General features: G+C 41.0%; 1 protein-coding gene and 1 long non-coding RNA gene across 8 annotated transcripts in view; one reads left to right on the top strand and one right to left on the bottom strand.

Moving 5' to 3' along the window:
• Window positions 1–16140, top strand: part of LOC127689375 (nucleolar and coiled-body phosphoprotein 1-like) — a 568994-nt gene that overhangs the window by 167648 nt on the left and 385206 nt on the right. Inside the window, exon 1 of one of the 5 annotated variants that reach the window (XM_052188988.1) lies at window positions 6199–6235. The exons of the other annotated variants lie outside the window; for them this stretch is intronic. The gene's annotated coding sequence lies outside the window, so the exon portion shown is untranslated. Of the gene's footprint in view, window positions 1–6198; window positions 6236–16140 lie in introns of those variants that run through there. 5 annotated transcript variants of the gene reach the window in all.
• LOC127689380 (uncharacterized) overlaps window positions 1–16140 on the bottom strand; it is a 211744-nt gene that overhangs the window by 85087 nt on the left and 110517 nt on the right. The window lies entirely within an intron of this gene.

The following is a 16140-nucleotide window of genomic DNA, read 5'->3' as shown; positions in this document are numbered from 1 at the left end:
AGATAACAGCCAAATATTACAAAATAAGTTATAATAAGATAAAGCAAAAGCTATCATATTGACTTTAGACACCGCAACCCAACAAGAGGAAGTTCCAAGAGCAGGCCCAAGAGTCAGAGACCCACTTGTTCTCACACTCAGGAGTTTCATAGAAATACTAGGCTGAAAGTAGACTAGACCTGGTGCAGACCTCTGTCGACCCTGTGCTTGCTGCTGCAATGTTGGTGATCTCCTTGCTTAGTTGATTCAGAGGGCCTTGTTCTCCTGGTGTCCTTCATTCCTTCTGACTCTACCACTATTTTCTGCTTCCTCTTCTGTGAGTTCCCTGAGCTCTGGGAGGGGGGGGATTGATAGAGATCTCCCTTTTGGCCTCTCTCTCCCTGTAATGCCTGCCTGTGGATCTCTGCATCTGTTCCCATCTGCTGCCAGAGGAAACTTCTCTGGTGATAACTGAATAAGGCACCTTTCTATAGGCAAAGCAGACTATCATTCAGAATCTTTTTATTGAAATTTTATTTTGTTAGAGTAGTAGTGTTTGGTTTTACCCTAAGTATCTGGCTATCTAGCTTCTAGTTCTTGGTTACCTAAGCAGTTTGGATATGGGTTCCTTCCCTTGGAGTAGGCTTTAAGCCAAATTAGACATTGGCTGGCTACTCCCACCAGTTCTGTGCCACCATCGCCCTAGCACATTTTGCAGGCAGGACAGATAGTAGGTCATAGGTTTTGTTGCTGGGTTGATGTTTACATTCTCTTTTGGTAGCCTACAGAGTATACCTTCCGTACCAAAGAAACTAGAACATAGGGACGAAGGCTCCATGTAGGCCCCAGTTTGACTTCTCCATCTTTAGTGGTTGCCTGGGTGTTGTCCTCAGCAATGACAGCCCACTGTTAATGCAGAGATCCTTTTTGTCTTGGCATCAACCTGGATTGTTTGGAGATTTTTATGGGACTCCCTTGGCCAACAACTCAAATGAATGCAACCTAGTCTCAGTACTGGGAGCCTTGTTGCATGATGAGAGATTCCCAGCTAGGACTCCCTTATTATTAGGAGACCTCATTAGGATTACCTTCATATAGTTTAGGAAGTTCGCTGTACCAGGTTTCCATATCATTCCTAAAATGCCCCTCCATTCTGTCTCTCCCTGAATCCTCTCCCTCTACCCCATCTCTGTTACCCCTCCCCACTGACCACCCTATTCCTGTTTCCACCTGTGCTAGTTCATTCATAATATGCATTCTATCTCCCCCTCCCAGGGAGATCCATGTGCCCTCCAGACCCTTCCTCTGAGTGAGTCATCTACATAGGTTTTAGACTTTTTAGTAGCAGAGAGAGCTATCTCAACCAGAAGGATTTTAGAATAGTAAAAATTCTGTCAGAGGGTGGGGAGGGTGGGATGGAGGGAGGGACGGTGTGAGAGAGAGAGAGAGAGAGAGAGAACAGTCTGGAAAGCCATCTCAGCAGAACTTAGGAAGTCAGCTTGGTTCCACAATTTGACTTCGAGTTGTTCTTTTCGATGCTCCCAGACACACCCCTTCCCTCAGAGCTCCCTGCCATGCAGAGACTGTTCCTTCGCATACCACAACTGGACATTTCTTTTCTTTTTCTTTCTTTCTTTTTTTTTTTTTTGAGGCTTCTAATGCATTCTACCCTGTGGCTGCTGCAATCCAATATTGATTTTATTTAGAGCAAGAAGAATTATTGGATGGCAAACTTTATATTCCATGAAAATTCAATATTTTAGGAATGCTTTTCTTCGAATGTATTACAAAAATACTGTAGCCACCAGCCTAGCCATAAAGCTGAAATATTTATGACTTGCCCTGACTCTTTACACAATGAATTTTCCTTATCAAGATAAATTCTGGGGACACCTAGCTTTTGTGGGTTTCTCTGGTGTAAGAACTTTGTGAGGTTGTGTTTACCTCACTCTTTTTTTTTTATTTGATACATTTTTTTTATTCGATATAATTTATTTACATTTCAAATGATTTCCCCTTTTCTAGCCCCCCCCCTCCCCGAAAGTCCCGTAAGCCCCCTTCTCTTCCCCTGTCCTCCCTCCCACCCCTTCCCAGTTCCCCGTTCTGGTTTTGCCAAATACTGTTTCACTGAGTCTTTCCAGAACCAGGGACCACTCCTGCTTTCTTCTTGTATCTCATTTGATGTGTGGATTATGTTTTGGGTATTCCAGTTTTCTAGGTTAATAACCACTTATTAGTGAGTGCATACCATGATTCACCTTTTGAGTCTGGGTTACCTCACTTAGTATGATGTTCTCTAGCTCCATCCATTTGCCTAAGAATTTCATGAATTCATTGTTTCTAATGGCTGAATAGTACTCCATTGTGTAGATATACCACATTTTTTGTATCCACTCTTCTGTTGAGGGATACCTGGGTTCTTTCCAGCATCTGGCAATTATAAATAGGGCTGCTATGAACATAGTAGAGCATGTATCCTTATTACATGGTGGGGAATCCTCTGGGTATATGCCCAGGAGTGGTATAGCAGGATCTTCTGGAAGTGAGGTGCCCAGTTTTCGGAGGAACCGCCAGACTGCTTTCCAGAGTGGTTGTACCAATTTGCAACCCCACCAGCAGTGGAGGAGTACAACTGGACATTTCTGTTTTTCATATATTCCTTGTTCATGTTCAGTTTCAAAAAAGTTTTTTCTTCCAGATATCTTTCCTGAAGTCATTTCAATATACCAACCTATTCTTCTTTTACTTAAATACAAATTTCTTTACCTTTTTTTAATTATTTAATTTTTTTGAGACTGGGTTTCTCTGTGTGTCCGGGGTATCCTGGAATTTGTTCTATAGACCAGGTAGGCTTTAAATTCAGAGATCAGCCTACCCCTGTTTTCCAAGTGCTGGGATTAAAGGCATGTATTACTACTGTGTGGCTTTGTTTTAAAACTTTAGACATGTTCATCTCATTAGTTTAATATGAGTCATTGTTTTGTGTGTATGCATATTTGTGTACAATATGAGCGTTGTGCCTGCAGGCATCAGAGGATGACCTTGGGTCCCTGGGACTGGAGTTGAGGATGGTTGGTTGTGCCATGTGCATTATGGCAACTGAGCCCCAGGTCTTTGTTGAGGGAGCCGGTGTTCTAAACCACTAAGCCGCTCTCTTTCCTCAGTTACTAATCGTTTAACATATGTGTAATTGACAAAATGCTTTAATACTTCAGAGTGTAACCCGCTGACCTTTGAAAGGCAGACACCTCCTCCAGTGAGACCGTCAGGGTGGAAACACAGTGAAGCACACACAGCTCAGGGGACTTCCTTGGTGGAAGGTTTCCTCTTCTCCTGGGAATCTGTCTGAATTCAGAGTAGGAAAAGAGCATCTTTGCTACCCATTTAAGTGGTGATCAGCCTCTATTTCACTCAGATGTTGTTAGAGCTATTGGCATAATTAAGGAGGAACAAATTACTGCGAATTATTCATACCAGCCGTTAATGCTAGCAAGCTCTCTGGGACATTGACCCTTCCTTTACTTAAAAGTTTTGGTATGGATTGGTTTAGTAATGCAGGACAATTCATTTTTTCCCTTTTTTTATTTGTTCAATTTATTTTTTATTTACATTTCAAATGATTTCCCCTTTTTTGCCTCCCCACTTCCTGAAAGTCCCGTAAGCCATCTTCCCTCCCCCTATTCTCCCCATCCACCCCTTCCCACTACCCTGTTCTGGTATTCCCCTATACTGCTGCACTGAATCCTTCCAGAACCAGGGGCCACTCCTCCGTTCCTCTTGGTCATCATTTGATGTGTGGATTATGTTTTGGGTATTCCACGTTTCTAGGCAAATATCCACTTATCACTGAGTACATACCATGACTGATCTTTTGAGACTGGGTTACCTCACTTAGTATGATGTTCTCCAGCTCCATCCATTTGACTAAGAATTTCATAAATTCATTGTTTCTGATGGCTGACTAGTACTCCATTGTGTAAATATACCACATTTTTTCATATCCATTCTTCTGTCGAGGGAAACCTGGGTTCTTTCCAGCTTCTGGCTATTACAGACAGGGCTGCTATGAACATAGTGGAACGTGTCCTTATAGCATGCCGGGGAATCCTCTGGGTATATGCCCAGGAGTGGTATAGCAGGGTCCTCTGGAGGTGTCATGGCCAGGTTTCTGAGGAACTGCCAGGTTGCTTTCCAAAGTGGTTGTACCATCTTGCAATCCCACCAGCAGTGGAGGAATGTTCCTCTTTCTCCACATCCTCGCCAACACCTACTGTCTCCTGAGTTTTTAACCTTAGCCATTCTGACTGCTGTGAGGTGAAATCTCAGGGTTGTTTTGATTTGCATTTCCCTAATGACTAATGATGTTGAACATTTCTTAAGGTGCTTCTCAGCCATCCTAAGTTCTTCATGTGAAAATTCTTTGTTTAGCTTCGTACCCCAATTTTTAATAGGGTTATTTGGTTTTCTGGGCTCTACTTTCTTGAGTTCTTTGTATATATTAGATATTAGTCCTCTGTCGGATTTAGGGTTGGTGAAGATCCTTTCCCAATCTGTTGGTTGACGTTTTGTCCTTTTGACAGTGTCCTCTGCTTTACAGAAACTTTGTAATTTTATGAGGTCCCATTTGTCAATTCTCGATCTTAGACCATAAGCTACTGGTGTTCTGTTCAGGAAATTTTCCCTGTGCCCATGTTTTCAAGGGTCTTCCCCAGTTTCTTTCCTATTAGTTTTAGTGTGTCAGGTTTTATGTGGAGGTCCTTGATCCACTTGGAGTTGAGCTTAGTACAAGGAGATAAGAATGGATCAATTTGCATTTTCTGCATGCTGACCTCCAGTTGAACCAGCACCATTTGTTGAAAAGGCTATCTTTTTTCCACTGGATGTTTTCAGCTCCTTTGTCAAAGATCAAGTGACCATAGGTGTGTGGGTTCATTTCTGGGTCTTCAATCCTATTCCATTGATCCACTTGCCTGACATTGTACCAGTACCATGCAGTTTTTATCACTATTGCTCTGTAGTAATGTTTGAGTTCTGGAATACTTATTCCCCCAGAAGTTCTGTTACTGTTGAGAATAGTTTTAACTATCCTGGGTTTTTTTTTTTTTTTTTTTTTTTTTTTTTGTTGTTGTTGTTGTTATTCCAGATGAATTGGAAAATTTCTCTTTCTAACTCTATGAAGGACTGAGTAGGAATTTTGATGGGGATTGCATTGAATCTGTAGATTGCTTTTGGCAAGATGTTCATTTTAACTATATTAATCCTGCCATTCCACTAGCATGGAAGGTTTTTCCATTTTCTGAGGTCCTCTTGGATTTCCTTCTTCAGAGATCTGAAGTTCTTGTCGTATAGATCTTTCCGTTGTTTGGTTAGAGGCACCCCAAGATACTTTATGCTGTTTGTGGCTATTGTGAAGGGTGTCATTGGACATTCCATGTTTGTAAAGTGATTTGATATCAGATGGTTTCACATGCTACTGAAAACTATGTATTTACAAATGTATGCAACAGGTTTGTCACAAGAGGGCACCCCTGCCTCATTCTCTAAAGTGAATGCCACTCTGGGTATTAATTCCAGAGGAATGATCATAGAAATGCAGTTTGGACCCACAGTATGAACTTGGAGTTCAATAGACAATTATTATCGAACAACAGGGTAGTTCAGTTCCTGAAAATATATTAGTATCATAAATGGATATTCATTTTATTAATTTTTTGGAAATAAGATTTCTCTGTGCAGCTCTGAGTAGTACTAGAACTCACTGTGTATATCAGGCTGGCCTTGAACTCAGAGGTCTGCTAGTTGTGCCTGGCAATAAAAGGATTTTTTTTAAAGATTATACAAAATTCAAATTATTATTTTTATATGCAATTTATTCAAGAGCTTCTTTAACCTACAGTTCAGTTACCTCCAGAACATGCATGGTGGTACACACCTTTAATCCAACACTCAGGAGGCAGAGGTTGGCAGATCTCTGTGGCGTTAAAACCAGTTTGATACATTCAGTGAGTTTTAGGATAGCCAGGGCTATGTAGAGAGACCCTGTCTCAAGCAAACAGATAAAAATAAAACTTAATTACCATTTTATTAACATCATATTCAGGCCTACAGTCATCTCAAGTTCCACTTGAGCTGTATCCTGGTTTCCAAGATTATTCCCATGGCTCCTTCTACAGCCCAACCTGCAAATGGCATTTGGTTCCCTTCTGGCCAAATAATAAACGAAGAGGAAGAAAGAATGCACAAATAGAGGCTACAGGTACAGTTTCTTTATAAGACAGTCCTCAAAATGACACTTCATTACTTTATTTGTTAGGAGTAAGTTATTAAGGGCCAGGCCTGGTGGTGCACACCTTTAATATCAGCACTTGAGATGTTGAAGACAAGCGGATCCCCTGTAAGTGTGAGGCCCTTAGGTCTTTCACTCTACAAACGGAAACATTGTCATTGAGATTATAGTGAATATTTAGTTTATGGTGAAAATTTCATCTTAATAATGCGTAATGTATCATCAACTCTGGGCAGGGACTGTTTTAATATGTTTAGATTTTGTTTGACTCCTGAGTATGCCTCCCACCTCTTCCCTACTGACCCCCCTCTTTGAGACGGGTTTTTCTGTTTAGTTCTGTCTGTCCTGGCATTCACTCTGTTTACCAGGCTGGCTTCAAACGCCTGTTTCCGCCTCTGGAGTGCTGGGATTAAAGGCATGTGCCACACTCAGTTTGAATTTTTTTTTTATTCAATTGACGATTTAAAAATATCATTTCAATTTTAGTAAGTAATTTGTTTTCATTTCAAATTCCAGTTATTTCTAAACATTATTGGCAACATGCAACATAACTTTTGTCTCTTGTAAATCCACATAGTTTCTTGTGGCTTCCTCCTATTAAAATGGAGATCCAAAATGGTTGGTTCTTGGTAGTATTCTGTCTAAGCTCCACCCTACATTTACCTGGCAACAGCCAGTATGCCCTGCCCCATAGACCTGGCCCACTATAAAAGGGGTTACTTGCCCCTCATCCCCTCTCTCTCTCTCATTGCTCTCTTTCATCCCACCCTCACCTCTCTGCCCCTTGGGCTCTCCTCCCCTCCCCCGTCTCTCCATGTGGTCATGGCTGGCCTCTAAATCCCAACCTCTGCCCTGAATAAACTCTATTCTATATCATGCCTGTGTGCGTGTGGTCCCTCAGGGGGAAGAGGTGCTTGAACAAGGGCCCACCTGGGCACCCCTTCCCCCACACCACAGAGCCACACTCCTTTAACCCCTATTCTCTCTTTTTAACCCCATTTCATTGGTGACTTGACCTTTCAGTTCTATTTCAAAATGAACTTGAAAATTACTGTGTGCTGTAACCAGACTGGTGACTACCCTACAACAGATATCACAGAGATTTTCTATGGCTCCATGTAGCCCAGAGATATATTTGGTCTGATTATAGGATGAACACACAGGAGCTCCTTCTCAGGTTCAATACTACTTGGGACACTTGGGGGTTCACATGAGAGAAAGGTGAAGGAATTTCACATTGCAGTTATTAGATAGGCACCTGTTCTGAACCATGAAGTCCACTATTCCTGATAATTCCCAATAGTGGACCTTGGTGAAAATGTCCTTTTTTTACTTACCATAGTTTCCAGAGGCTCCTGGGTAATGTAGTCCTTAACATACGAGGCACGCCCACACAGGTTCAGGTAAACAGCTCTGACATTTGGCTGATGGGCTTGTCTGTCCTGAGCTCTCTTGGCAACTACTGCTTAGAAAGTCGCTTCCTGGGTCTGTGCTGATGCCTTCACCTGAGCTGTGAGTTTCCTGCAAGGTTTCTGAAGGCAGGTGGGAAAAACGAGAAGAGGAGAGTGGTTGCGGGATCTTCAGAAGCTGGACCTGTGCCCTCTACCTCAGTGGAAACAGAAACATAAGTGGGTCTTGGAGGAGGCAGGCAGACCTCAGCAGCTCTGGGAAAGGAAGGTGACTATGATACTCATCGTTCCCACTGAGAACAGTTGGCCTGGACAGGGCTTTAATGGTCCCTTTATCCGAAGACTGTGCTAGGAATGTTTGGATCTGTGATTCCAACTGTCCAAAAGAGCAGTTACAGAAAGAAGCTCTGCCAAGGAGGAGAGAGTCCAAGATGGTGACTTGGGGGTGAGGGCTGTCTGTGGATTGTCAGCACTGGGAAGCCTCGAATGTGAGCCTACATTCCAGCTCTTAGTAATGAAGAATCTTGTTACCTCCTTAGCATCCGTTTTGGGGAGGAGTTGGGGTGGAGAAAGACCATCAATTTGAGACCAGACTACAAAACTGGGAATTTTCACTAGGGTGACCCAGAAATCCCAAACAGAGAGCCTGGGAAAATTCTGCCTGGTCTGTCTGTTGCATTCTTCTCTGTGCCAAGCTTGGGGCTGCCATAGCCCCCCACCCCCACCCCAGGCTCCCCCCATCAGTTCCCTGTAGTCCCTAGCCTCAGCCTGGGGCCACCCTAGGCCCTGGGCGATCAGCTGGATCAGCTCCAGCCTCTAGCCCTCAGCCTGGTGAACTAACTGGCTGCAGCCTTTAGGCCCAGCCTGATGAACTAACTCATTACTCAGAGTGTCTCTCCTTGTCAAAAGTATCTATTGTCTCTCTGAGTAAAAAGTACCTACTGCCTTTTGAATCACACACGGATGAGCTAAAAATGTTGTTTTGGTCAAAGACTCCCTAGGTGGGGTCTGCAACACAAAAGCAGTTCTTCACAATCTTCCCTTGCTATCCAGGTAGCCTGGGTAGAGACAGCCTGTCTGCACAATAAGCAAGCTCAAGAGTTAAAGGTGGAACTGGATTAACTTGTCTGCTGCAGATGTCTCTGAGGTTCTGGCAATTGAACCTTGGTCCTCTGGAAGAACAGCTGTTGCTGCTGTCTGCTGAGTATCTCTGTAGCCTCATGTGAGCTGTTTTAGAACAACATTATTAACAGAATTTTCATGTGGAAACAGGTGGTGGCTTCTCTGTCCTGGCAGTGGATCTGGTGGTTTACACATGTACCTCAGCTTCATTAGAAAGATGAAAAAATTGCTCTGAAGGAATTAAGAGACTTGCTGAGGCTAGCATAATATGTGGGTTCCAGGGACATACTACTTTTAATTACTTTGCACAGTTAAGGAAAATCAATGTTTGATTACTTTCTAATACTGGCTTTTAGTTACCATGTAATGTCTTCAGGTTTGTGTGTTTTTAAGTTTTATGTTGAAACCCAGCACCTGAGTGTGATCTGCAAATGCTTTCCCAAGCATCAAGGTGCTCACATTTCAAACACTTTCCAAATACCTTTTCCTGAGCATCCTACACTTGCTATCAATACAGTCTATACATTTTGTGACCTTGAAGGTATAAAACAGAAGTGTCTTGCTTAATGCTAGCATTCTGTTAACCAAAATTCATAAGGTAGGAAAGAAAATAATAGGAGTCTGTCCCTGTTGTAAAATGAAGAAATCAGATTGCACTGATCATTGAGGCTGATAACTTCTGGGGCTTCAGTCTGACATCCAGTGGTTGCTCCTGAGTCTTTTCAAGGCTCTATTTCCATCAAGGTGGCACCAAGGTTCTTCACAACATAACTGTGTCCAGTAGGTAAATGCCAGTCAAGAAATTCTTTTCAATTTTAGGTTATCTTCATATTTGCTGAGTTCCTCTTTGTCAAATTAATCTAATGGCAAAGTCCATCTTATTTATGGGAACTAAACAAGGGTTTGGATAAGCCCCTGTAACTGTAGTTCCTGGGGATGTGGCACCCTCACATAGACATACATGCAGTCAAAACACCAATTCAAGTAAAATAAATTAAAAAAAAAGAAACAAAAAAGACCCATCTACAAAAGAGTAGATGTCCCATTTGGAAACATTACTGTAATGATGTCCTATATGAAATGTGCATTACTTAAATTGTTTTCCTGTATAAGCATGGGCAAAAAACCCTTTTAATCTGCACGTTTCCCATGAAAATGAACTGTATAATAGAAGACATAGTATAGAGGAAGTACTTATTTGGAGACCTTTGTGTGCATTAATTGAATATTTCATCTAACAGGTGATTTTAGTGTTTATGGTGAGAAAATATAATGACTCTGGTTTAATTAGTATCTTTAAAAGCGAATGTTAATTGTTACCCAATTGCATATTAATTATAGGTGTGTGTTTTTGTTAACTGAGCCATGAGTAATGACTGTGAATGTATTATGGGTTCATTGTCAATGTGTCTTTGTTGCACTCTTTTGTAGATGGGTCTTTTTTGTTTCTTTTTTTTTAATTTATTTTACTTGAATTGGTGTTTTGACTGTATGTATGTCTATGTGAGGGTGCCAGATCCCCAGGAACTACAGTTACAGAGAGTTGTGACCAACTAGGGGTGCTGGGAATTGAACATGTGTCCTTTGGAAGAGCAGCCATGCTCTTTATCATTGAGCTATTTCTCTAGCCACAGGGACTGTTTTCTTATGTTGTTGTTGCTGTTGTTGTTGTTGTTGTTGTTGTTCTCCTCCTCCTCCTCCTCCCTCCTCCTTCCTCCTCCTCCTCCTCCTCCTTCTTTTCTTCTTCAGCTAATTGCACTGTGTTTTGAGTGAGAATCTAGGACCAAGCCATGAATATCCTCTCACTCTCAGGACTCTATATGATTCTCCTCTCAAGTGTATCCCAGTATTCTCTTCGTGTTTCCAAGGGTAAAAGCAAACCCAGGAACTTACAAACATCATGAATGACTATGTGATGAGTTATTTATTCCCTACTTTAAGATATGTTGTTATTTTGTTTGTATTCATAATCTGACCATCAGTAAGATCTGCCTAAATTTACAGAGAGAAGTATACTTTAATTCCTATTAGTAGTAATACAGCAACATTTAATAAATTATAGTTTTCCTTATTGCCACAAATTATTAATTTCTCCCATATTTCAAATTTTTTGGCAACCATCATTTCCACCATGGGGCTTTGCCCCTTAAGGAACTGGATGAAATCATGATTAAGTTGGTTCTTAGTACCTGGTACTCCTGCCCTCCATACACATCCAGTGCATAGTGAAGAGGCTGGCAAGGGCATACATGGTGGACACTTGTAGAAGGCAAGGTGCTGGGATGGGCGTGCCCTGTGCACACTGATTTGGGCATTTATTCCCATTAGGCACCTGTGCCAGGTCTTTGATAAAAGCCTAGTCCAGGTCCATGCTCCATGTATCTTCGTTCTGCTTTCTGGCTCTTGCAAGTCTCTTAGTTGATATTCCCTTTCTCTAGCAAATGCCTAAGTTTGCAATTGGCCATCTTCTTTCACTTATGTCAGCCTAATACTCAGAGGCCTCCGTTCCATTTCCTCTGTGTGTTCGTGCTTGTTGGGACTCCAGCGAAGGGTCTCACAAGCATAAAGCGTTTCCCTGTTACTGAACCACACCCTTAAGCATCCCCTATTACCTACTACACCCTGCACTGTCCCTTTTCTGCCCCCCTCCTCCTTCCTGATCTTTCTTTTTTCTAATTGTGGCCTTTAGTACAGGAAAGGGTGCCGGAGTAAATTCTTTAAAAACTACATACTTAGAGTTCACCAAAATCCATTACCCAGCAGTCTCCCACATCAGCTGCCTTGTTTCATGGAGTCTAACTAGGTCAATCCCACTTCCCTCAGTAAGGAGAACATGTTTTGGAGCTTGTGTCCTTTTACTAAACACTCTGTTGAATCCTTGCAGGGAAGCAATTATATTTCCTGCTCAGCAAATCCTACCTGTTTATTTATTTTCCCTAATTGATACTTGAAATTTTAGCATCCTTTCTCATTTTTGTCTTCTGATTGTAGAGAGCAAGCAGAGAGAAAGATTCAGAAAGGGCTAGAGAATATAATGCACAAGGATATGGTCTGGTGATCTATTTCCTCTAACTGGTTGCAAATTCCTGAAGTTTTCCTCACTTCTAAAAATAGTGCCACCAGCTTGGAACCAAGCATCTCAGTCTTGACTCTGCAGAGGATCATTCATATTCAAACCTTGGATCAGTGCCATCCTGAAAATGTGACAACTTCACATAGTTCATGATCTCTGGATCTGTGTTAGGGATTCTTTGCTGGTTGGCGTCTCTACAGTGATCTAGTGGTTGGAGTAGATCATTGAAAGCAGAGCAGGGTGATATCCAAGAGCTCAAGGTTGCTGCAGTGGTCTGTGACAGAAGGTTCCATGGGCCTAGGAAAAAGGGTTCTTTCTTAGGGATTTTCCATGTGCTTTACCAAAGTTGTCTCATTATAGTTGAATTTCCTACCCAGTGCTTGGCTTCCCTTTTTTTTTTTTTTTAAGATTTGTTTTTTATTTTATGCAAGGACACTGTAACTGTCTTTAGACAGGGTGCCAGTTCTCATTTCAGATGGTTGTGAGCCATCATGTGGTTGCTGGGATTTGAACTCAGGACCTTCAGAAGAGCAGTCAGTGCTCTAAACCACTGAGCCATCTCGCCAACCCATGGCTTCCTGATGATGGTGTGTGACTTCTGGAAGCCTTGTCTGTGAGTATCCCAGATGGTAACTTTGCCATGTTTGCTCACTGACCAAACCATGTGCTAAGGGCAAGGTTTAAGCCCAGTGTCCACCAATGATGGAGGAATTGCCCAGGCCTTCTGGCCCACTCTCAGAAGTCACTGTTCAGTGTTTCTCTCAAGCTCGTGTCAGTGTTGTTCATGAATACACTTATTAGTATATTAATAGCTCAAAGCTTATTTCAAAGGATAGTATTTAATTTTTGAATATTGAGTCAATCCTTAACTCTTGTTTTGATATTGGTTTATTATTTATAGACCTATGAGTATATATGGGGTTTTATTTTGGGTGGATGGTCAACATAATGGTTTGCTTTGGTGATTATTCTGTTTCATCTTTAATAATAACAAGATTTTGTTGTTAAGATCCACCTTAGTCCTTTCTTTGTAGCCTATGTCCCAATTCCTTTGATTTCTGCCTGGGAATAGAACTCAGGAACAGAATATTTCTGACCCTTAACTGCTGAGCAGAGTATGTGGGTTGTGAGAATGTGTGTGTGTGTGTGTGTGTGTGTGTATGTGTGTGTGTGTACTCTGTATTACTAACTTTTAAATTTGAATTTCATTGATTTATTCTTTGAATCTTATCATTTTCTTATTCTATTGTTGTTTTCAGTTTGTTTTTGTTTTTCTTCTCTGCAAAGGTCCAAGCAAAGTCAGCTTCTTCTTCTAGTTCTTGATTCCATGGCGTCAGCTTCCCTCTTCTAGCACTTTATGCAGTGTTCTACAATTTTTTATCTTATTAATTTTTAAAAATTCAGTTCAAAATATTCTTTGTGTGTGTGTGTGTGTGTGTGTGTTCAAGCACACATTCCTATGTGAGTACAAATCAGCAGAGCATGTGAGTCCCAAGGATAGAACTTAGTGTATCAAATTGGTGGTAAGCATCTTCAGCTGTTGAGCCACTATGCCAGATATCCAGGACAAAATATTCTAAAACTTTTACTTACAGAGTTTTTTTTTAAATCCATGCCTTATTCATGAGTAAGTTGTTTAACCTTATTTCATATTGGAGAGTGTTTACCTGTGAAATATGAATTTCACAAGTATTTTCCAGTTTTTGTGTGCTGTGTGTTTTTTCCTTTCTGTTATGTCTGGAAACACCCCCATGTCTGTCTTAGTCTCTTTTATGTCCTCTGTGTACCCTACAAGCCTTTTTAGGTTTTCTAGAGGATGGATTTCGAAATCCAGATCTACTCAGTTTACATACTTCTTGTGCTTTGACTTCTTTACATTGCACTATGATTTTGGAATCAGTATGTCTTACAAATAAACATAGAGCAGTTGTTTGTATGCATCAAAGACATAATGAAATGTCAGAGTACATGCTTTTAATTTGTAAGGAATACCAACAGACATATGAAATTTCCTGTTGAAGTTAGTCTAGATATGTAAATACAAGAATCAGTCGCTACACAATAAGTTCCTGCAATTTAAGAAATATTTAATGATTTAAAATATAGGAGTGCTCTGTCTGCATGCCAGAAGACAGCATTAGTTCCTTTTATAGATGATTGTGAGCTGCTGTGTGGATTCTGGGAATTGCACTCAGGACCTGGGGAAGAGCAGGCAGTGGTCTTGAGTGCTGAGCCATCTCTCTAGGCCAAGTTCTTTCAATTTTATGATACAGTGATTAACAATACAGGTTCATTCACCTATATATGGTTTTTTCTACTTTTCTCTTTTATAGTTTTCAAACTTAATGCCTTACACTTCAGAGGCTTAGGACTTTTCAGGTCCACTGCAGCTCTGGGAAAATGTTGCTTTTGCTTTTCTCTGTGTTTGTAGGCTCCTGAGGCCAGCACACGTCTCTGTCAGCTAGCTCCGTTCCACTGGCTTGGTCTCCTAGGCTGGCTTTGCAGGTTTGGGACTGTGCCACTGTTTGTCCTTTTGTGAGAGTTGAGCCTCATAACTGCAGGTCCCAGCTTTGATCTGAGCCAGTTGGCCCTGTCTCTGGATGCCTATGGGGCCTGCCTGAGGTTCCAGCTTCCCCCTCGATGTCCTCTGCTCACAGGCTTCTGCTTGCTCTCTCTTAGAGGGATTTATCCTCCTCCCTTGTAGGAAACTGCATCCAGCTCTGGAAAGTGCTTGTTTCCTGCCTTCCCACTTGGGCCTTTTTCTAATACGTGAATCTTTCGTCTAATCTTGGATTCTGTGCCTGACATTGGATGCCATTTGTAACCATGGGCTTTTCCATTCTTGTCCAGTTCCAGAAACCTTTCCAGGACCAGGGCCTTCTCCTTTCTTCTTCTTGGTAATGATTTGATATGTGAATTGCATCTTGTGTATCCAGAGCTTTTGGGCTAATATTCTCTTATCAGTGACTGCATTCCATGTGTGTTCTTTTGTGATTGGGTTACTTCAGTTAGGATATTTTCCAGTTCCAACCATTTGCCTAAGAATTTCATGAGTTCATTGTTTTTAATAGCTGAGTAGTATTCCATTGTGTAAATATACCACATTTTCTGTATCCATTCCTCCATTGAGGGACATCTGGGTTCTTTCCATCTTCTGGCTATTATAAATAAGGCTGCTATGAACACAGTGGAACATGTGTCCTTATTGCATGCCAGGGAATCCTCTGGGTATATGTCCAGGAGTGGTATAACAGGGTCCTGTAGAACTGTCATGCCAAGTTTTCTGAGGAACCGCCAGACTGATTTCCAGAGTGGTTTTACCAGGGTGCAATCCCACCAGCAGTGGAGGACTGTTCCTCTTTCTCCACATGCCATTATTTCTAATAAACACATAATGGCAGAATCAGCCCACTTGTCGAATAAACAGAGAAATCATTTTGAAATCATCCTTAATAAGTTCCGCAGTTTCTATATGGAAAACAACATTTTTGCATATTTATAGTTAGTTACTATATTAAGAGATTCTTGAAAATTTTATTATTTCATAAGTATTTTATACGATTCTGATTTTATCCTGATTCACAAGGATTTTTAACCACTTTACTTATATCTTCTGACTTATATCCTGCCTTTCCTGAATTATTTGCATCAGTGTAAACTGTAAGTGCTCCAGGAATTGGAATCATTTTTATTATACAAGCAAAAATCCAATTAGTTTTTTTGTTTTGTTTTGTTTTTTGTTTTTTGTTTTTATTTTATTTTATTTTTTTACGAATTGAAGCCACTTGCTTTTTGGGTATTTGTTGTTAATTTCTTCTAAAAATTATTGCAGGCTCTTTGCCAAAGTTCATCTTGTGAGCATAGTAAGGCAGTCTCAACATTGGTAAAAGTTCCCACAATTCAGGTGGATCCATTCCAGAGAGTTGACAAAGTCACAATTTTCCCTTTAGAATGAATTCAGAAACCTTTTCTATATAGGTTTTTAATTTTTTACTCTGTTTGTGTACTAAAAATATCTATTCTAAGATTAAAATCTTCTCCCTGTGTAAGAATTCCTGTGGGAGAATGAGTAGAAGGGAAGACAGCCAGGATGCAGGTGATCTGTGGGTAACGATCTAGATGTGTGTTTTATAGTTTCTTCTCTGTCAGAGCCAACTCTTTTCCAGCCTCAGCTCATAATTTTCGTGGACTATTTAAGTCTTTATCACCTTTTAAGGGATGAAATAACATACTTTATGAATTTACAAATGCAAATAGGCCAGACTTTTTCA

Source organism: Apodemus sylvaticus, chromosome 7 (genome assembly GCF_947179515.1).
Source record: "Apodemus sylvaticus chromosome 7, mApoSyl1.1, whole genome shotgun sequence".
NCBI lineage: Eukaryota > Metazoa > Chordata > Mammalia > Rodentia > Muridae > Apodemus > Apodemus sylvaticus.
The sequence above is the reverse complement of the archived record's forward strand: the minus strand, read 5'-3'. Positions and strand labels throughout refer to the sequence as shown.